The 23497-nt window shown below is 39.0% G+C and overlaps 1 pseudogene; it reads right to left on the reverse strand.

Moving 5' to 3' along the window:
• Window positions 1-8954: 8954 nt before the first annotated feature.
• LOC137955005 (protein KINESIN LIGHT CHAIN-RELATED 2-like) lies at window positions 8955-12637 on the reverse strand (annotated as a pseudogene).
• Window positions 12638-23497: the final 10860 nt, after the last annotated feature.

A 23497-nucleotide genomic window follows, 5' to 3' on the forward strand; every position in this document is an offset into this window, starting at 1 on the left:
TCTCTTGAATTTTTGTGATTTTGATCTCCAAATTGGCCTTTTTTAAGGTTTTTCTTTTTCCAACAGACTCCTTGAAGATATATAATGTTAAAATTTATTTCATCTGCGCTCTCTTCACAAGAACTACTTCTTGCAAATGTTTTGGCCCTAAGTGCAATTTCTTCTTCTTAGGTTACTCTTCCTCTACATCTTCATGTTCCATCTCCTATGTGAGAAGAATTCCAAGTAGCTTTATGGTTCTAAAGTTAGCATTCTCACGAATGGTTATCTTCCTTATGTTCTCTGACTTTGGAAATGCCTTAAGAAGCTTGTCATTTTGCCTATACAAGGAAATTTCTTCTCCTAAGATATTCAACTCATTTATAATATGATTGAACTTTGATATGAGTGAACTTTGAGTTCATCTCAGCTATTGACTCACCCAGTTTCATTTTGAATTCATCAAATTAGGCTATCAAAATGTTGATCCTAGAGTCTTTTTAGTCTAGTGGTTCCTATGTGTGACCTCAAATTTTTCCCAAATTTTCTTAGCAGTCATACATGTGGAGACCTTATTGAACTCATTTGGTCCTAAGGCACATAAAAAGAGATTTATGGCCTTCGAGTTTGTTAGGAGTTGCTCCTTGCGTTTCCTAGTTAATTCATTAAATACCTTTGCAATCGAGACAACATTTTCAAGCTTTTTTGGCTCAAATGGTCCATTCTTGGTTACAAGTCAAATGTCTCAATCCATGGATAGAAGAAAGAACTTTATTGTTACCATATAATATCCACAATTTGTTCCATTATATAGTGGTGGATGGTTGGAAGATTGTCCTTCGGGAAGGAGCAATTTGTCTTGAGATGCTATTTATTGTTTTTCAAAATCAAGGACATTTTGAGTTTAATTAAGTTGTTAGCCTGTTCTGATACCAATTGTTGGCCCAGGTGGCATCTCAAGAGAAGGATGGATTGAGTTCTTCTGTTATGATCCTAGGTTAAGTGTTTGGCTTTCCACTACCTACTAGGTCGGTCTTTTGGGTAGTATTGGCTAGGTGTTTAACATTGATTTCAGCTTGGGATGCTATAAGATAAAGAGTCTAGCCACTTGAAAGAAGAAGAAAACGATGTTGGACTCATGGCAATTGAAGACAATGATGATGAGTCTACAACTTTCGAAGAGGTTTATCTTCAAGCTAAGGCATTGAAAAATGTTTGGATTTTGGATAGCAGTTGCTCGAGGCACATGACCACTGATATGAAGAAGTTTGTTTAAATCAATCCCAAAGATGGAGGTTATGTAACTTTTGAAGACAATAACAAAGTTACCTTAAAAGGAATTGGTAAAAACGGTACTTCAACCTCTTTCTTATCCTATATGTATTATGTAGAAGGTTGATGCATGACTTACTTTGCATTAATCAATTCTATGAAATGGGAAACTAAGTCTCATTTTAATAGGACAAATTCTTAGTATAGAACTAAAACGATGTACTATTTCTAAGGGGAAAAAGAAATAGGAATTTCTATGTAGTTAACATAGTTAATTTTTCCTCAAATAATGTCATTTTTTTGGGTGCAAAGTAATGGCACGAGAGACTTGGACATATAGGAATATATTAGTTGAACAAATTAGTTAAAAAGAACCTAGTAAGAAGACTACCGGATCAAAAATTTGTAAGAGGGAGATTTTGTGATGCTTGCCAACTTGGAAAGCAACGCAAAACTTCTTTCAAATCTAAAAAGAAACTTTCAAGCTCTCATCATCTTTAACAAATCCACATGGACTTAGTTGGTCCTACTCAAACCTTATACCTAAATAGGAAGTATCTCACCTCACCGTAGATGACTATTCAAGGTTCACATGGGAAGATTTCCTAGCTCATAAGTATGATGTTTTTCCAACCTTCACTAAGCTAAGTTAAAAAGTTCAAAAAGAGCAAAACTATAACATTGACAAAATTAGGAGTGACCATGGAGAAGAGCTTCAAAATGCACATTTCATGGAATATTGCACAAAGCATGGTATAGACAAAATATTCTCAGCTCCTTGAACTCAAAAAAATGGTGTGGTTGAGAGAAGAAATCGAACATTAATTGAAATGGCTAGAGCTATGCTTTATGCATACAACATTTCACATAGGTTTTGGGCCGAAGCTTTAAACACCACATGCTATATCATTAATCGACTTAGCTTATGGCCACTTCTCAAAAAAACTCCATAAGAGGTTTATACGGGGACTCTTCCCAACATTTCATATTTCAGAACCTTTGGACAAAAAGTATTCAAATTGAAAGAGCCAAATCAAAAATTAAGGAAATTTGATTCTTAATCTGAACTAAACACTAATTATATCCTAAATTATCAAGCAATAATCTAATTAACTACTTGCACAACAGGAAACGTCAACTCTGGATTTTATCGTGATTCGTGCCTCTCTCGATCGCCACGTAACCATGAATCCAGATTCTCAATCCTTGCATCTAGCCCCTCTCGGACGCCTAGAGTTAATGACAGAGATCGGATTATAATAGAATGCAGAGAATCAATTTCCTATTGTGATGATGCTAAAATTATCAACTCTTGATTTTACCGTGATTCGTGCCTCTCTCGAGCGCCACATAATCATGAATCGAGTTTCTCAATCCTTGTGTCTAGCCCCTCTCGGGCGCATAGAGTTAAAAATAGAAATCGGATTAAAATACCAGAATCCAACCTAAATTACAATCCTACCCTAACTAGCTAATTTAATCAAATATTCAGAAAACAAATATTCGATAAACATTAATTCTCAAATCAAATTTAATAAATATTCAAAACCTAAGTTCAAACTATAGGAAAATTAAATTACAAAATGATGGATTACTCCCCTTCTCCTTCCTCTCGCTCGGGCAGCAAAGGCTCGTTCTCACGGGTGCTGCAATTTCCAGAAATTGATGGCTTCGGGTTGCAAGAGCGAGTGGCCGGAGGTAGAGACGACGCCGACGAAGAAGGATAGAAACCCACGGATGGAGGTGACATAGCGGATGATGGAATGGAGTCATAGTCCTCTGACCGGCTCTCACGAGTCTCGGTCGGTGTCGGAATAGCTCCGAAAATGGTCGAAAATGGGTAATCGATGCCGGAGGATGGTTGGAATACAGAATCGGCACCGGAGGAGCCCTCTCGGGTCACCTCTTGGCCTGGCAAGTAGAAAATGGCAGCGTCAAACTCGTCGCGATGGAGACTCTCTCGAGCTCTCCTCGGTCTGTTCTCAGTTGCCAGATGGTGGTGGACGACGGTGACGAACGGCGTTCGGAGGGAGCCCTCTCGAGTCTTCCCTCTGAACAGTCGACGGCTGGAGGGAGCCCTCTCGAGTCTTCCCTCTGAACGGTCGACGGCTGGAGGGAGACTCTCTCGAGCTCTCCTCCCCTTTCGGTAGGCCTCCCTCCGTTTCAATCCCATTTTGCCCTAAAAATGACATCCCCACTAATGGCATTTCTATAAATATCTTCTTCTCCACACAAAATTCTCCTGAAATTCCATAATTAAATCCATAAAAATTATTTCAAGAAGAAATAAACCCTAAAAGCAATGAAATATAATTCAGGAGAGAAAAATATGCAATATAAGCAGTGATTAATGCCAAATTCAATAAATGCATGTTTCATGTGAAAACCGATAAATAACCACCTATAACACAATTATAAGGGTTATTCAATTATAATTAACCTAGTTCTCATGTCAGAAGCTGGCATCTATCACACCCCCAAACCTAAGTCTTTGGTAGTCCCTAGCAAAACAACAATAGAACTAAAATTAAGCATAGGAAAACAAAATGCCACTATCGTAGGGAACACGATTGCTTTTAGCGCAAACAACAAGCCGTTAAACCCCTACTTTATAGTAGTGGACGAGTTGTGTCTCGTGAGGGTTTGTATGGAATTTACCCACAAAATTCATCTAAATCAACAATATAAAAAGAAAACTAAAGAAAATCTACTCCTCATTAGCATATGACTAACACTTAGTATCGTAATATATCTGAAAATCATTTAAAACCCTGTTCAATTTGAAAACCAGTGTAAAATATAGCACATTATCAATCCAAATACACTCATTGTTACTCCACCTGAACCAATGTGACCCATAAGCAATTACTTCAACAGAACAAAGGGGCAACAAATAATAATAAAATCCTGGTCACATCACAATTAAGAGAAAATAGTAGAGTAAGCCTATTGTCTGACAATCTCACAAAAGAAGTATACAAATTTCAATCTTGACCTACAACTTCTTTCAACTTACAATTCATCATCAAAGTTAAGGAAACTCATTTCTTCCAGATTTAAACCCATTTTTATCTATTACCAGCGCATTTTTGCTATTACCAGCATAATTATTGTTTCACTGAAAACTTTTGGTATTACCACCATTTTGTATTCGTCTTCACTGCACATGCACTTATTTTTAAGTAATCGACTGTTCCGGGGTTTGCCCAGGTTGTTTCTGAGGTTATCTGTCTTTTGCAAGCAAGAGCATTTCCATTTGCATTCATACATTACAACAAGAAATTTCACTAAGATATAAAAAAGAATAAGATCAAATAGGCATACAAGACTATTCAGACCAACATAGATCAACACTAGATTTACATGTGCTCTTTTGTAACTAAGTTCCAAGTCTAATGCAATAGTAAGTTATCCCACTGAATTCTCATGGATCACAACAAATGATATCAGATTTCTAATAGGCATATTCTAAATAGTTTTACAAAACATTTTGAAACACATTTGAGCAACTTATTTTAAGTCTACTAAAGTTAACCACATACTAAGAGGAGTAAATTGAAAACCATGAACAAAAATCAAAAGAAAATCATTGCTAAGACATAAAAGAGCAGATGCCCCCCCCCCCCCCCCCCCCCCCCCCAAACCTAAACTTGACATTGTCCTCAATGGGGAAAAGTTAAAACACCAAAATGACTACAAAAAGGAATAACAACTAAAGAATAATAAAACTCATGGAAACCATATGCTCCATTGGCACACAAGAAGTAAAGCAAAGCCAAAACAGTGCAAGCAAAAGAGATATCAGCAAACACCCCCAAACCTACAACATGACACATCATCAAACAAACCAACTAACAATCACTAAAATATCTGATTTACTAGATGATTTATTGCTGGCCTTAACGTCGGTTCTGGTGCCAGTCTTCTAGTCTAGTAGCTACTACTCCAGTTGACTCACTGCGTAGCTAGTTATACCCTAGCAGAGTAAGGGTTAAACTCCCTCAGGGCTCCTAAATCCATAGGTGGGACCATATGTGTTTGGTCATCAACAATAATACTGAAGAGTCAATAAAGACCCCCAGGAATGATACATAGTCTCCCTCAAAGAAGGTTTACTCATATCAGCCGTACCCGTAGGTAATCATCCGTAGATGAAACCGCTATCCCACATCACACTTTGAAGAAATCTCTGTGTGACTGGCAACTGAAGGCAGTAGGAATCACGCGGTGAACACAAGTCCTTGAGTTACTCACCATAAGGTTTTCATTCAATACTTCAAGTTCGAACTGGTCAATCCCATAATGGTTGTTTGAGTATAGACCTCTCAAACTAGGGACCAAAAGTCTGATCATCGACTACCGGAACCATTTACGCTCTCAGCCGGCAAGAGAGCACCTTGAGTCCATGATGGGGCCGGCATCGCCGGGGGACCTCCAATTAATCAAGACCAGAGTACACCAAAGGTTATCTCAATAAGAATGAATAAGCCAAAAATAAAAATTGTAATGTACAAAGGGATAGAAACGTCGGGATTGCCCACAATGTGCTAAGTTTATAGTCGTAAGCAAAACTCTGACGCAGTCAAGATGAAAGGACAGGTTCCTCCAAGAAAATCACCATCACCTCCTCCGGTGTGGGGACATTCTCACGATACGGTTTGAGCCTCTAACTGTTAACTTTGAAGACCGACTCGTCTCTGTGATTGCGGATCTCAACAGCACCATAAAGAAACACCTGTGTAACCTCAAATGGATCGGACCACCTGGATCTCAGCTTCCCTTGAAAAAAATGCAATCGTGAGTTATAAAGTAAAACATTCTGCCCAACAGTAAAAGACTTGCGAAAAATAAGCTATTGCATGTCATTTCAATTGCAATTTCCTCTCCTCACCCGCTTGAGCCAAATCAAAATTCAAAGCCTTAATGGCCCAATAAGCTCTATGCTCAAGCTCAACAGGTAGATGACATGCTTTGCCGGACACTAGGCGAAATGGACCAATCGAGTGGACCAATCTTTCCTATCAAAGCGAACCGACTTCTCCAAAATCCGTTTGATCTCCCTATTAGAGATTTCCACTTGACCACAAGTTTGCGGGTGGTACGGAGTGGACATCCGATGAGTGGAGTATTTCTGCAACAAGGTTTCAAATGCTCTGTTAAAAAAATGAGATCCCCCATCACTGATGATCGCTCTCGGGGTACCAAACCGATTAAAGATGTTTTTGTTTAAAAACTTAACCACCACTTTGTGATCATTTGTCTTACATGCAATAGTTGCAATCCATCTAGAGACATATTCAACAGCAACAAGGATGTATTGATAGCCGAACGAGACAGGAAAAGGACCCATGAAGTCAATACCCCCACACATCAAACAATTCAACAATAAGAATGGGGTTAAGAGGCATCATGTTCTTCCTAGACAAACAACCAGTCCATTGGCATCTATCACACACACGAAACTCATGGGCGTCGCTAAATAATGAAGGCCAATAGAAACCACATTGCAAGACTTTAGCCTTTGGTGTTCTCCTACAAATATGTTCTACCTCTTCAACAAAGGGAGCTAATGGTTCACCTAGGGAACGGCGCCCGTGCAAAAAAACACAAAAAGAAACAAAACTAACTATCAAATTATGCTAACAAACTAACTACTGAAAATACGAACTAAATAGAAGAAATAAAAATAACTCCACAAAAAATCATCAAGATAAAACAAAAACATGAAATTATGAAAGCAGAAAAATAAATCTAATCTAAGACCATGGAGAACAAAGAAATACACTTAATACGTGCCTCCCCGACAACGGCGCCAAAAACTTGATGTGAAATTTTTATTACATCGGCTTTTATACCTCGCAAACGTACAAATCGTTGATGTAATCTAGTGGTAAGCGAGGGTCATATCCACAGGGAGGACTGAATTTTGGGTATTCTTCAGTCAACTAGCCTAACCAATTATGATGAATTAATCTGAACTAAACACTAATTATATCCTAAATTATCAAGAAATAATCTAATTAACTACTTGCACAATAGGAAACGTCAACTCTGAATTTTATCGTGATTTGAGCCTCTATCAAGTGCCACGTAACCACAAATTCAGATTCTCAATCCTTGCGTCTAGCCCCTCTCGGGCACCTAGAGTTAATGATAGAGATCGGATTACAATAGAATGCAGAGAATCAATTTCCTGTTGTGATGATGCTAAAATTATCAACTCTTGATTTTACCGTGATTCGTTCCTCTCTCGAGCGCTACGTAATCACAAATCTGGTTTCTCAATCCTTGCGTCTAGCCCCTCTCGGGCGCATAGAGTTAAAGATAGAAATCGGATTAAAATACCAGAATCCAACCTAAATTACAATCCTTCACTAACTAGCTAATTTAATCAAATATTTGGAAAACAAATATTCGATAAACATTAATTCTCATATCAAATTTAATAAACATTCAAAACCTAAGTTCAAACTATAGGAAAATTAAATTACAAAATGACAGATTACTCCCCTCCTCCTTCCTATCGCTCGGGCAGCAAAGGCTCGTTCTCACGGGTGCTGCAATTTCTAGAAATTGATGGCTTCAGGTTGCAAGAGCGAGTGGCCGGAGGTAGAGACGACGCCGGTGAAGAAGGATAGAAACCCACGGATGGAGGTGACACGGTGGACGATGGAATGGAGCCGAAGTCCTCTGACCAGCTCTCTCGAGTCTCGGTCAGAGTCGGAATAGCTCCGAAAATGGTCGAAAATGGGTAATCGAAGCTGGAGGATGGTCGGAATGTGGAATCGGCACCAGAGGAGCCCTCTCTGGTGACCTCTCAGCCTGGCAAGCAAAAAATGGCAGCATCGAACTCACCGCGACGGAGACTCTCTCGAGCACTCCTCAGTCTGTTCTCAATTGCCGGATGGTGGTGGACGACGGTGACGAACGGCGTTCGGAGGGAGCCCTCTTGGGTCTTCCCTCCGAACGGTCAGCGGCTAGAGGGAGACTCTCTCGAGCTCTCCTCCCCTTTCGGTCCCATTTTGCCCTAAAAATCACATCCCCCACTAATGGCATTTCTATAAATATCTTTATTCTCCACACAAAATTCTCCTGAAATTCCATAATTAAATCCATAAAAATCATTTAAGGAAGAAATAAATCCTAAAAGCAATGAAATATAATTCAGGAGAGAAAAATATGCAATATAAGTAGTGATTAATGCCAAATTCAATAAATGCACATTTCATGTGAAAACCGATAAATAACCACCTATAACACAATTATAAGGGTTATTCAATTATAATTAACCTAGTTCTCATGTCAAAATCTAGCATCTATCATATGCCGACGACTCCACCTATGCCCAAGTAGTATCCACAGCGGCGATGTCTGCCCTCGGGAAAACCGAAACTGGGGCCATGTATACTCATATTGTCTGCAAGCTCGGAGTGCGAAAAGGCAGATCTATGTATACTTGCAGGCCACTTTTCAAAGCTAGTGTGCATGAAGCTATCAATTTTGTATCCAAGGCCATGTCCAATCCATGGACTTGTTTCTGTACACAATATAGAGCGGCATAATATTTTGCAGTTTGTAGCTGTTGCTGGGGTGCCCCTGACATCACTGCAATAGCAACAACAATATGAGAGAGCAGTCTCCAACCTGCAAGTGACTTCACTGAATGACCCACATAAACCAGCAACATCCCCGTAGTTGGCGAACTAAATCTCATAGAACGTGTGGCCTCCTATGCATGACAGTGCTAATGTCTTTCCTTCAGGGACAGAGGCACAAGCAGTGCCAACAGTTATAGTATGGAAGGACACCTCTGCTGGATTGCCTCCAAATTCTCCAACCACATATTCCAATATCTCAATCGCATCATCGAACCTTCCCATGGCATCGTAAGTACCAGATAGAGTGCTATAAATTCGTAGTGTCTCTGGGTGATATGGTCCATATTCTTGTTCCAAAATGCTCTTGGCTTCTTTGAAAAGATCTGTAGCCTCATATATTGAATATCTTTGTACACATACTAACCCCATATGGGTAAGGGCAAGGCCAAAGAAGGCAGATTTCTTCTCACCACTAGTGTGAAGCTTTTCAATAGCATTCTTAAAGGACAAATAGGAATCTGAATACTTCCCGATCATGTAATACACTACCCCCATCTGTGCTTCAATCCCAGCAATTGTGCTTTGCAGGCCTGGGGCATGGTTGTATATTTGTAAAGCCTTGTCAAGCAACGTGAGTGCCTGTTCAGGCTCCTTCATAGACTCATAGATGGCAGAAACATCAGTTAGACCACGTCCAATCTCCTCACCAGGGATCCCATGGGCAGGCTTACTGTAAATGCAGAGAGCATTCTCACAGTAAGATTTTGACTCCCTTATTTTACCAGTCTTGTTATATAAATCTGCTAAACGAACAAGATTGAAGCCATAATCGGATGGTTTTCTCCTTTGGTGGACTAGAAAGCGGTAAGGGCTTTCTGATAGGCAAACTCAGCCTCATCGTATCGAGCCAAAGCTAGTGCTACAGTCCACTAAAACCACTTTTGCATCCTTGCCATGGGAGCCCATGGCCATGCTGGCAAGAATAAGATGGTCAAGAGTAGGGGTGGCTTCGAACCGAGCCGGTTCGCGAGCGGATCAAGTTTGGTTTGGTATCGGCTCGGTTCGATTCGTTATCTATTGACCTCGAGCCGAGCTTGAGTACTGAAATCGGCTCGGTTCGATTCGTTATCTATTGACCTCGAGCCGAGCTTGAGTACTGAAATCGGCTCGTTTACCTTAACGAGCCAAACTCGACTGAAGCCAGGTTCCGTTCGTCAACTCGCAAGCCGACTCGAGGTGAGTTGGATCAGTATTTGGATCGGGAGTGAGGGAGCGGGAGCGGAATCGAGAGCTAGGGGAGGGGGGGAGGGGATTTTTCCTCCCCTCATCACCACCGAGCCCCTCCCGTCGACTGTTGTCGCTGCCTCTACCACCATCGCAGCTGTTCGTCGGCCGTCTCTACCGCTATCGTAGCTGCTCATCAGCCACCTCTGTGGTCGTTGATTCGATTTCTTCCTCTCCTCGCCGTCGCCTCTGTTTATGTTGCCGCCGCTTCCGTCGTAGCCGTCATCCCCGATGACAGGTCCTCCCCGGCGCCGTAACCTCCTTCCCTCCGTGGCGGAAAACTAGAACCTAAGTTCAGGGGAGAAATTAAGGGAGAAATAATCTCCCCCCCCCCCCCCCCCCCCCCCCTACCCCCGCGTGAAGATGATTTTGCACGTGCGAGATCACAAAGTAAAAAAAAAAAATTTCCTTAAACTCTCTTCCTCATACCTCTCGAAAAAATTAAAAATAAATTTTAAAGAAATAATTTTCTATAAAATATTAGTGTTTCATTTTTTTTTAAACATTTTTCTAATTGAAATTTTTTATTAAAAATCATATAATTTTCTAAGTAAGATTTTCGTACCAAGATGGAGTAGAAAACTGTATAAAAATTTTTTGAATAAGTATTTAATAGTTGATGTTGTAATACTTTTAGAACGAAGCAATTTTCATTGCAATTTTGTGTTTGATATTTTATTTAATTAAAAATTTAACGATAAGTATAATAATATATTAGATTGATTATTAATTTTTATTTATTTCCCTAGAAGAGGCAATAAAAGGTCCATTTAACTTGCCTAAGAAAATTTTAAAATCTTTCTTGTAATTTTCTAATAAGTCACTAATAGTAATAAGATTTTATTTAAATGTTTTTTTGGGAATATGTACCACCCCTACGTGCGAGATCATAAACAAGGGGGAAAAAAACTCTTTGTTCCTTCCTCATGGCTCTTACAGAAATTGAAAAAATATTTTAGTAGAAATACGTTTCTAGAGACTATTAGTGGTTTTTTGAATAAATGTTGAAAAAGCATTTTTAGTAGAAATATAGAGACCATTAGTGCCTCATGTTTTTTCAAAATATTTTTCTAATTATAAATTATTTTTAAAAAATCATATAATTTTCTAAGTAAGATTTTCTTGCCAAGATGGGTTAGAAAACCATATAGAAAATTTTTGAATAAGTATTTGACAGTTGATGATATAATACTTTGAGCATGAGGCAATTTTTATACAATTTTGTGTTTGATATTTTATGTGATTAAAAATTTATCGATAAGTATAATAATATATTAGATTAATTATTAATTTTTATTTATTTCCTTGGAAAAGGCAATAAGAGGTCCATTTAACTTTCCTAAGAAAAAATTAAAATATTTCTTGTAATTTTCTAGTAAGTCTCTAATAGTAATAGGATTTTATTTAATGGATTTATAGTTTTTATTTGGGTGATTGTAAATTGATAGTGATATTTCATTTAATTTTGTTGTGTTTGATTATTGTATGGAGTTTATTTATAATGTTATGCAGTGTATGGAGTGTTTAGACTATTTTATGGAGTGTATAAATAATTTCATGGAGTGTTTATGGAATGTATAGACAATTTTATGGAGTGTTTATGGAGTGTTTATGCAGGTATTATGTATATTGATTATGCCCAATTTTAAGTAGAGGTTATGCCCAATCTTATACACATATTATATATATAGGTTATGCCCAATTTTATGTAGAGGTCATATTTATAGACATTTTATTCAATATATATTTTTTGAAAAATTTTAAATGTATGTTGAGGCTCGAGCTCGGCTCGAAGTTGTTGGACTCGAGCTGGATAACAATTTTAGGCTCAAGACGAGGCTCGGCTCGAAGCTCGTCTCGAAATATTTAAATCAAGCTCAGCTCGGCTCGGCTTGATGCCACCCCTACTCAAGAGCAGCCGCATGATCTCCTTTTGTATCACAGATTAGACCCATTAGCCTCCTATTTGCAGCCTCTTCAAGAGAGGCAGGTGTACCATTATCTTTATGGATATCAAGAGCCCCGATGATGCCTAGTTTTATAGACTAGCCAAACTCTTTCCAAAACTTAGCATATGATCCTCTCTTCAACAACACTTCAGCACTGAATGCAGCTATATTATCTTCAGTGTAAAACTCATCAGGATCCTTAGCAGCAATATGATGGATCATGTCCAGTGCCTGCCTGATGAGGTTCTTCTTTATTGTCTTCAAACAGCTATGTTGTTGAAGCATTTCTCGAGAGACATTGAGTGGCAAGGTGTCTACTTCCAAATATTCACCAGCTTCATCCTTGAGATGTAACCTGATCTCGATACCACGACCTAATGGTCCATTCCATGTGTCCTGTGAGATTGCAAAGGCTCCATCAGTGGTAGACTCCCATACATACTGTTTGTCATTGTTGTGTTTGCTGATAACTTCATAATAATCAGCAACCAAATATACTGGGTAGAAACCAACTCCAAATTGCCCAATGAGATTCAGATCGCCTCCTGTTTGCATTTTCTCAACGAAAGTTGCCTTCCAAAATTAACATGCTTATCATGCAGGAGCATCCCGTTAAGCACAAACATATACAGAACATTCACACTGTTGGTGAACTAGTAAAGAGAAAAATTAAACAGCCTCACCGTGTCAATTGAGCAATGCCCACGCACAGTGACTGTGCTTATCAACAGCAAAATATTGCTCCCCATAAAAGAATATCAGTAGTTCCCATAAAATTTTCAGCAGCTTCTTCGGTAAAATAAAACTGAAGAGGTACAAGCGTTGATGTCCCCATAAAAAAAATTCTATGAATTCCAACATCCCCAGAAAAATTTCCTCTCGAAATTCATACACCCAAGCTGGAATTTCGTAAAAAAGGTTTTGTTTCTTTACCTCTCGGAACAGAAAACCTGTTAAGATCTGTTTCGCAGCCCCCCCGGAACAGAAAATCCCTCACTTTCTTAGCCCCAAAATTTTCACAGGACAATTTCAACGCCATTGGAGAGGAATTATGTAAAACATAGAGGGGTTTGAGAAAAGAGAAGACAAAATTTGAAGAAATTTGTTGCAGGAGTTTACCCCAAATTTTTTGGAAGTTCGTTTGTCGTTGTGCTGCCTAGACGAAGTTTGAGTGGAAATTTCTCCGACGGAGCCGACGTAGCCTCCTGCTTCTCGGGTGGGGAATTGTAGCCCATTGGGGCTTTGCCGCTTGGAGATTTTTTGAGACAGAAGGCTCTCGGAAACACCTCCTGGTTGAAACCGGCGCCATAAAATTTTCCATTCTCCTGTTCCCCTCCGATTTCGGTTTATCTCTTCTGTCTGAATGCAAGAGTGCGGGGAGCTTTTCCCAGACCGCGAGCTCTCGGATTTCATGCTTCTTTTGTTCAGGAAGACGTATGGCATCCAGTGCTAAATGGTTTGATGCCGAACCCCATTCCCAATTTTCTGACAAAGGGTGTGCTTAATACCTTTCCATTTTTGGAATTTTGAATCCCCAAATCTGGATGTCGCTGCCATCGAAGATACAGAGAACTCTTTGAGTTCTTGCCTCTTCTATTTGTCTGAGAGAGCGTCTCCGGCGATGATTTAATCTACCGTAGCAATGAGATGAGGATTTCCGTCCAAGAGAGCGTCTGTTGCCTCTCGTGTGGACTTTTCGTGCTCGGAGATTTGAGGTCGCATGACCTTTTTGGCGGCAACGCGAGCAAAGAATACTTCTATCGATTTATTAATGTAAGATTGCTGCTCTAACATATCTTGATAGAACTTACCTCTTGTTGTACGCAAATCTTCGTCAATTGCTCTACACCGTGCACGTCTTTCTTCCCATTGATCACACATCGCAATCCATTTTTCTCTGGACAATGACCGGCTCATTGTGTTCCCGCTCTGATACCAATTGTTATGGTCCCGGCTCTGACACATGGATTCGTAGGGAGGCATGGAGAGGAAGACGAAGATCAAGCCAAATGGAAGCTTAAAAACCCTATAACTCGTCAAGGAGAGCTCTAAGCATGTTTAACCTAATGTTTAACCTAAAATAAATGTTTGTCTTTCTCATTACTCTTACCCCTTAAATACGGTTCACCCTATTAGGGTTCAAGATAAAATATTAAAAAAATACCCTTGTAAATTAAATATTCCAAAAATACCCCTATGGCCTAAACTGAAATAAAATAAAGTAAAGTAAAGAAAAAAATTAAAATAATAATGTTATTGTGTGCATAACAGCTTCTCTCGAGAATTTTTTGACCAATCATGGAATTCATCATCAGACCTCTTGCACCTATACTCCCCAACAAATGGATTGTCTGAAAGGAAGAATAGACAACTTTTGGAAGTAGTGCGTGCCTATCTCTTTGGCATGAACATGCCTCAGTTTTATTGGGGCGAAGCTATCAAATATGCTGCCTACCTCATCAATCGAACACCTTCTAGAGTACCAGATTTTCAAACTCTTCAATGCAAGCTGCAATCCCTGATTTCAATTCCCCGTCTTTTGAACCTTGAACCCCAGATTTTTGGGTGTACCGCATATGTTCATATCCCAAAAATCTTGCGAAATAAACTTGATCCATGTGCCAAACGGTGTGTATTTGTTGGCTACTATGAATTTCAAAAAGGATATCGGTGCTATGATCCACACACCCAAAAGCTCCATGTGGCTCTAGATGTCTGCTTCCATGAATCAATGCCTTATTATTCAGAGGGAGTCTCTTGGAAATCTCTTCAGGAGGAGAGTTTAAGTGAAGAGAATGTTCAACAAGAAAATAGCGGAGGTGCTGAGTTTATTGAGTTAGAAGCGGTGAATGAATTTTTCAAGTGTCATGATGTGCAACAAGACTATGATTTAGTAATTTCTCCTGAAGAAACCTCAGAGTTGCCCCCGTCTGCAACAATAACTGAAGAATCAACCCAGAATGTTCCTCCTCAGGTAAATACGAATCGTGTGTTTGATGAGTCTAATGAAACATGTCTTCCTATAGAAAATATACACCATAGATATCCACAAAGATTGAATAGAGGAGTCCCAAAAAAACAGTATGAACCAGATCTTGAAGGCAAGACCAAATACTCAATCAACAACTATGTGTCCTCCCATAGGTTGATTAAATCGTATGCATTTACTGTTGATCAATTAACCCGGGTTTCTATTTCTAGTAATGTGCAGAATCCATTAGCTGATCCAAAATGGAAAAAGGTGATGAATGAAAAAATGGAAGCTCCACAAAAGACTGCCACTTGGGAACTTGTTCCCCAACCTAAAGGAGTAAAGACAATTGGATGTTGATGGGTGTTCACATTGAAACTCAAACCGGATAGAAGTATTGACAAATATAAAGCTCGGCTAGTTGAAAAGGGATATACATAAAGGTATGGGATAGACTATTAGGATACTTTTGCACCAGTAGCTAAGATCAATTCAATTTGCATTCTTATATCTATAGAAGCAAATTGAGACTGGCCTCTGCAACAATTTGACATTAAAAATGCCTTCCTCAATGGACACTTAGAAGAAGAAGTCTACATGGAGCTACCACCCGGAGTAAAAGTGGTTCTTTGAGTCAAGGTGAAGTCTGTAAATTGAAGAAGTCATTGTACTGGCTGAAACAGTCACCTAGTGCATGGTTTGGGAGATTCTCGGCTACAATGAAGGAGTTTGGCTATAAGTAAAGTAACTCAGATCATACTTTGTTTATAAAACACAAAGAAGGAAAGGTAACAGCTTTAATTGTATATGTTGATGATATGGTCGTAACAAGAGATGACCCATGTGAAATGCAAGTTTTATAGGAGTATTTAGCCACTAAATTCTAAATGAAGGATCTCGGACAACTTAAATACTTTTTGGGAATTGAGGTTGCAAGATCGAAACATGAAGTCTTCCTTTCACAGCGAAAATATGTCTTGGATCTTTTAGCCAAAACCGGAATGCTTGACTGTAAACTAATAGAGACACCTATGGAAATGAATCATAAGCTTGGAATTTTTCTAGATCAAATCCCAGCAGACAAAGGTAGTTTATCGACGATTAGTTGGAAGATTAATCTACCTATCACACATAAGGCCTGATGTAGCATATGCAGTGAGTGTTGTGAGTCAGTTCATGCATCCACCAAGTGAAGAACATATGGAAGCAGTCTCTCGGATCTTGAAATACTTAAAGAGTGCTCCAAGAAAAGGTTTGTTATTCTAAAAAAATGGTATCTATAATATTGAAGGATATACAGATTCTGATTGGGCAAGTGATCAGACAACCAGAAGATCCACATCGGGTTACTTTACTTTTGTGGAAGGGAATGTCACTTGGAAAAACAAAAAATAGAAGGTAGTATCAAGATCAAGTGCTGAAGCAGGATTTCGAGGCATGGCCCAAGGTGTATGCGAGTTGTTATTGATGAGGAATATACTGAGGGACTTGGGGATTGAATATGCCAAACCTATGAATCTCCACTGTGATAACAAAGTAACCATCGCAATTGGACAAAATCCAGTTCAACATGATCACACTAAACATGTTGATGTTGATCATACAATTCCTCGATGCAAAGATCATACAATTCCTCTTTATTCAATCTGAAAGTCAACTGGCTAATATGCTCACGAAGGCAGTATTAGGGAAGGCAATTCATGGCATAATTGACAAGTTGGGCATGACCGATCTATGCACCAACTTGAGGGGAAGTGTTTGCAAGCCTGTAATGAACTATATGTAAATTGATTAGCATGATTATAAGAATCAGATTGTTTCCTTGATCCTATGATTTTATTCCTTGATTTTAGGATCAATTTATTGATCCTAATATCAGCATGTAATGTATTATAAATTATCTCCTAAATGGAGAAGAATACATCATCGAAAATGGTGAATTTATGGAAAAGTGAAATACTTTATTGACATCAATAACTTGTTGTAATCAAAGTACATGAACCTCTATTTATAATAGAGGAAGGTAGTAGAGTCCAATTAAAATAAAACTACCCTTGTCCCAATTACACCCAAACTCTAACACTTAAAGTTAAGTCCTAACATAATTAAATAACTCAATATAGATAAAAGACAAACATAACTCAAACTAAAACACTTCTTTGACGTGACTATATGATAAGATACTTTTTTGAGTCCTTCTTGATCTTCCAACTGATGTGATAAGGATATCAGCTCATGGTAATCGTTGTGGGTCCTACTTCTTATGGGTTTGGGCCCATCTTGTGGGCCTTCCTTGGTCATGTGGCCTATCTTATAATAATCTTAGATATGTGGACCTTCCTTGGTCGTGTGGGCTTGAGCTTATCTTCCAACACTCTCCCTCAAGCTAGGGTAGATAGAACAACATGAACTCCCAACTTACTGCAAATGATGTATAGAATATTTTTGTATAAAATGGCACATCTTCCAATATGCCTTCATCTTCTAATACTCCCCTAGCCGGTAAGCCATTGCTTCATACTCCAATCTTAATGTTGGATGTAGGTCACACTCCGTCTTCTATCAGAGGTGTGTCTATCGGCATTGCTCTAAAGTGTCCACCAACGTGTCCCTCCACAAGACAATGACTCTCAAGTTGTAGGAGACATAAAACCATTACAGAAGGGGGGGGGGATAACATAGATGTAATAATAAGTTCCTCCGTCATGGACTTCCAACCACAAATAATTTTGATCTTTTTTACGGAGATGAAGTTCCTCCTTCATGGACTTCCAACTACAAATAATTTTGATCTTTTTGACGGGGATGAAGTTCCTCCATCATGTACTCCCAACCACAAATAATTTTGATATTTTTGACTGGGAAAAGTAAATGATGACATGAGGCCACCTCTTCTTCAATAATAATGTCCCCAAAGAGACATAATAGTTGCAGCTGAATATAACACGACCATCTTCCAACACATATAACATAAACCAAAATAATAAACTTTGTAGAAGGACCCATGAAATAATCATAATCCGATATAAATATTTTTTCTTAGATGCACAAGCTTCATCTTTTGTGCTCCCCCTTTCTTGAATATTTTGGTCTCATAAACATATCCACAAGATAAAGAATAAATACCTATTTCTTTTATTGCTTGTACTTCTCCCCCTCAAGCTAGGAGGTGATGGCAATGATCCCAGCTTGAACCAAATATCATAGACGTAGCAATAAGCCCAAATAACAGAGATGTATAAATAACCCCTCAAACCAGGGAGAAGTGAGATATTTTCATATATATCAACTCAAACAATGACTCAAAAAAATTGGCTTAAATTCGGATTTTCAATGTAACAGTATACCAGCATGACCTTTGATTCTTCCAATTTAAATATATCTTTCAATATAGATCAGATTGACATGAAATGTTTTCCTTCTGAAATTAGATTTAAATACCTTTCATCCAAGTATAACATAACTTAATAAAATATAATTTTCAGAAGATAAATAATCTGATATATTTCGGTCTTTGTCATCTGGCCGAACTAAATATTGTTTCTTCTGTTTCTCCTATTTTTCCAGAATGACCATTGACTCTTCAAATATCAATATCTCCTTATAAAAAGATCATACTGAGGATTGGTTGATTTTTTAAGAAAATAGACTTATGTATCTTTCGTTTGATATATAATTCTCCACATAAAGTCTCTTTCTTGATAGCATAAAATACCTCGGAATTTGAAGTTTTTTGCTGCCACTCAACCTCTTTTTCAATCTGACCTTTGCTGGTTCAAATATCAATTTCTCTTTTTAGATAACTCAGATAAAAAATTGGTTGAATAGGTAAAAGAATAGACTTACAAATATTTATTTTGATATATATTTCTCCATATAAAGTCTAGTTCTTGAAAGCAAAAAATACCTCGAAATCTGAAGATTATTGTTGCTGCTCGAACCTTTTTGCAATCTGACCTTAGCTCATTCAAATATAGACATCTCTCTATAGAAAATTCCGATTGGAACAAATCATTTTTATTTGGAAATTATACTCAAATATCTTTCCGTCAATATATAATTTGCAATATGAAAAACTCCTTATAGAGTTAAAAACCCAAAGAAAACTAGCGGTATAGGGACTGAAAAAAATAACTACGAACCTAGACTTAGGGTTTAGGGTTTAAACAAAATAATCACATTACCTCCGTGAGTTGACCAAGTCAACTCACAGAACCTACTCTGATACCGTGTTGATTTTCAGGACTATGAATTTAGCTCATGGAGAAAAAGGGAAAGAAACTCATTAGGAGAAAACTGGAGGAAGAAGGGTTATGAAATTTATTTTTAGAGTTTTGATTTTTAGGACTCACATCTATGGTTTTTTGGATTAAAAAAACCCTATATTATTTGTTCTACCGTTGCTTAGTTTTCTTCTCATCATCTTGTTGTTAGTTTTTTATTGATTCTTTGATTAGTTTTTTAGTCTTCTTGCGATCTACTAGGTTTTGCACCTCCCATATTTCTATTCTCATCAACTTTTAGCTTTCAATCTCAAGACTAACCATGCCTCGCCGAATCTCTGGAGGTAGGCCTGCTCGGGCGGCTCCTCGTCATGCCCCAGTGCGGAACCCACTTCAACCAGCTACTCATGTTAAACACAGAAGATCAATCACCAATCCTTTGCTTCTATTGTGGCTTATGATATCTCTATTGTTGTTGATCCAACAACACGTCAGCCACCGAGACGTTCTTTCTGGAGATTTATCTTCCTTGGTGCTAGTTTATTTCTGGAAGTGCTCAAGATATTGCTTCGCTGTCTGATTTTCCATCCTGAGCATTACTCTGTCTCTGGTAATCAAAGCCGATTGCTTTGCTGGTTGTTTATTTGCCGTGTTGTCTGAATCAACGCATAACCTTATGAAGATAGCCAGTGTTAATATTGGCTTATTCTGTTGCCTATAAATCCATGTCACTGCTACTACTGTACTGACGCAAGATTTCCTGGCTGGTATGCTCCATTAATCTTCCTTCCCAAGCGGAAGTACACAGCCAGCCTGTTATATGCTGACCGATTACCTTCCAAGATTCTGTATGCCGAAGACCGCCCAACAGCTCGTAACGACGACAGGATTTTTTTTAATCTTGATATTCTATTTTTGAAACTCCTGCTTCTCCGCTAAATCTTGCCGTTTCTGCTGCTCCATTAACAGAGGAAAGTTTCAGGATCCAGCGGCGTAGCTCATCTTGGAAGGTCATATGCTGGAATGTTGTAAGAATTGGAAACCAGTTGTTAGAAATTTTATTTCGGAAACTCTGCTGGATTGAGTTTTCATTCAGAAAGTTCTCGGAAATTTAGTTTGCTGAAATTTCGGAAGCGGGGGAGATACTATGCTGTTTCTTCTGTCAGCTTTTTCTCAGGGATTTATCATCGGATGGAAACTTTCCTCTGGTTTTCCACCGGAAGCGGGAAGTATTAAACCGTTTAAAAATCTAACTTAGGCAAAGTATTAAAGCCGGTTCAGCTCCTGCCAGCCCACATGATTCCAGCCCAACTAGGACCGGGCCGAGTGCAACCCAGCAGACTACTGTTCTGTTCTTTACGGAGTCAACTCGGTCAGGTCAACCAAACCGGGTCAACTCGGGTCTGGGTCAACCTGACTCGGGCTACTTATTTTCTGCATCGGTAAACATGCCCAAGATTTCGGCACTCCGTGAAGGCGACCGAGAAATCAGAGCTCTCATTCTCGAATACATGCCGAACGGCAGTCTAGATGAGTGGTTACACCCAGTAAAGCAACACTCCGGCCGCAGCTTAAACTTTTCTCGGAGGCTAAATATTGCGATCGACGTTGCTTCGGCGCTGGAGTATCTTCATCACCAAATCCTAACACCCGTCGTCCAGTGATATAAAGCCAAGAAACGTTCTACTCCACGAGGACATGACAACCTGCGTTTCAGACTTCGGATTGGCGAAAAATTTCCTCGACTGCGACGGTAATTCTGATCTAACGAAAATGATTGCATTGAGGGGTTCAATCAGGTACGTTGCTCCAGAGTATGGCATGGGTGGAAAATTTTCTGTCAAAGGTGATGTCTAAAGCTTCAGAATCCTGCTACTGGAAATGTTTACCGGAAAGAGGCCCACCGACCAGATGTTTGAAGAAGGTGAAAGCCTTCACAAATTTGCAAAGACGGCTTTATTCCAGTGTGTGACAGATGATACTATTCGGTGCTGAGAGAAAGAAGCAGGCATTTTTTATTGCCAGACTGATGTTGCCGATTAATCTGCTGGATTCGGACTTATTTTGGGAAGTCTCTCGTTACTGCCCCGTTTGTGCTCAGCGTCAGCTCTGCCGCGTGGAAGAAGATGACCGTTACCATATTATATGTTTCCTAAGTTAGGAAACAACGATTAAATCAGCGCCCTGGCCCGCTCCTGTTCTGCCAATTCGGACTCGCCTGAGTCAACTCGGACCAGCGACCAACGAACCAGCCTTCCTTGGTCGTATGGGCTTGAACTTATCTTCCAACAGGAAATTATTCTTTGAAGAGTCTGTTTTACAAAAACTTTCCGACAACAACGACTTTCCAGATAGCAACGCAGTAGTGAAACACCAAAAAAAATCCATTTGATCCATTTCCAGCAAAGATACAAGCCAGATAAGGTAAAATACCAGCGAAGGATCAGTTGTTCCAGCCGCAGCCTGTTGTCGTCGTGATACGATGATAATGGAAATTTTTCAGTTCAACGAAGATACGAGATTAATGGGCCAACTCAGGAATGCTGGTTCCAAAAATAAACCAAATGCAAGGAAGCAGAGCATATCTTCATCTTCCTGCCCCTTTGCTAAAAGTTATTTTCAGAAGGAAAGTTCTTCTGTTGGAAGTGTACAACAGATTTCCCAAAAAAACTAGCAAATTTCTAGAGGAGAAGCACTTTTCTCCTCTTGCACGATCAAGCCAAGGAGATTCCTCGTGCTGGAATGTGCTGGAATCAATCAGCCAACCAAGCTCCATCAAACCACTCTAATGGACAGATGAGTGAAACACGCCAATAAGTGTTTCCTCTGTTGTAGATTGGACTTTGGGAAGGAGACAAAGAAGAAGCAAAAAATGAGTTTATCTTTTTCTTCTTTGATTTCGTTTCAATCAAACTCCATGGCTAGACCGGTAAGCCTCACTTTGCAATGTGCGATGCTACTCTTCGTGGCCATGTTTAGAGGATGCATTTGTCTACCATTGGACGAAAATCAATGATTATAAAGAAAACTGGGTTTCACTGGGGTAGAGAACAAGCAAAAAAAGCGAACGAGACAAACTAAAAATTTGGAACCATAGCTATGAGATATGAAACCTAAACTAAACTAAACAAAGGAAAATGAAACCTGAAAAACCATAGTCGGAATCCTGAAAATCAATGCTTTGATACCATGTTGATTGTCAGGACTCCATGAATTTAGCTGAAGGAGAAAAAGGGAGAGAGACCCATTGGGAGAAAACCAGAGGAAGAAAAGGTTATGGACTTGATATCCTAACCCTCCCTCTGAAGCTCTATTTATAAATTAATGAAACTACTATATTATAATAATACCCCTAAACTTTGTGTTTAGGGTTTAGGGTTTTAACCCTGAAACTTTAACCTAATTACATCAATGTCATCTCTATGAAATGATCTTTTATTTACCATCCTGCCATCATTGTATGTGGGCCTATGGGCCTTCTCCTCGATCTATGAGCCTTGAGCATGTCTTCTATATCTCTTGGATATATGGGCCTTTTTTGATCTTATGGGTTTGGGCTAATCTTCTAGCACACTTGGATATGTGGGTCTTCCTTGGTCGTGTGGGCTTGGGCCCTATCTTCGAACAATATCATATCTAATATCTTGCTTTTCTGCTTTAATAAATGTTTAGGTTGACACTGATGGATATATTCTGGTCTTCCACAATACTACCATCGACTATTGGTAGAGAAGGTCATTGAGATTGAGTTCACTTCATCAATGATCCTCTCCTCATTAGTATGCACGGTTGATGGTTCATTGTTCAACAAGTAGCATTCAATCTCTTGAAAGGACATCTTCATTTGGGATTAGCAAAGGCAAAAGGGCTTCTCCATTGTTGGCGAGGCCAGGGCCTGCCTCTTGAGTATCAGTAATTTTCTCTTGAATATAGAAACCATTTTGAATCATATGACTCTCATCTATTTGTTACATAGTGCTGAAAGGTGTGAAGAACTGAGTAGGTGCAGTTATACCAATAGGAAGAGCCAATAGTTCTAGAAATTTGGAATTGTTTTTGGGAAGAGGAGGAATGCTTGTCCATGCTCCTCAGCCCCAATTGCTCCTTTTCATAAAAGGTTCCTCTTTTGCCATTACCATTTTGATTGGTTTTTTCGATACCCTCAAACTATTCGGTGTTTTTATAATCACATGAACTGTTTTCAAAATAGAAAAACATTTA

This window comes from Aristolochia californica, unplaced genomic scaffold (genome assembly GCF_029961685.1).
Source record: "Aristolochia californica isolate CCGP_79_NKW_82.1479 unplaced genomic scaffold, dmAriCali1.0.hap1 SCAF_2, whole genome shotgun sequence".
Classification (NCBI taxonomy): Eukaryota; Viridiplantae; Streptophyta; class Magnoliopsida; order Piperales; family Aristolochiaceae; genus Aristolochia; species Aristolochia californica.